Source organism: Penaeus monodon, chromosome 25 (genome assembly GCF_015228065.2).
Source record: "Penaeus monodon isolate SGIC_2016 chromosome 25, NSTDA_Pmon_1, whole genome shotgun sequence".
Classification (NCBI taxonomy): Eukaryota; Metazoa; Arthropoda; class Malacostraca; order Decapoda; family Penaeidae; genus Penaeus; species Penaeus monodon.
The window spans coordinates 4,423,601-4,423,899 of NC_051410.1; positions in this window are offsets into that span (position 1 = coordinate 4,423,601).

The window sequence follows — 299 nt, forward strand, 5'->3', positions numbered from 1 at the left end:
CACACACATACACACAAATGTATATATGTGTTTTTGGGGGGGAGGTCTCTCTGTGTGTTGGGGGGGTGAGAGGTCTGTGTGTGGGGGGGGGGGGCGTGTCTGTGTGTATATTACCACCCGCATTATCATTCTAATTATCATTTTCATTCCTATAGAAGTATTAATCAATCCACTTAATTTTCGAGACAGGAGCACTCTGTAAACTGCTCCATTCCCTTCTGCACAAACGTCCTCCGGGTTTAAGATTTAACCTCCACTGCCTGGCAAACCTGCTTTCTGTGGTAATATTGATTTAGATG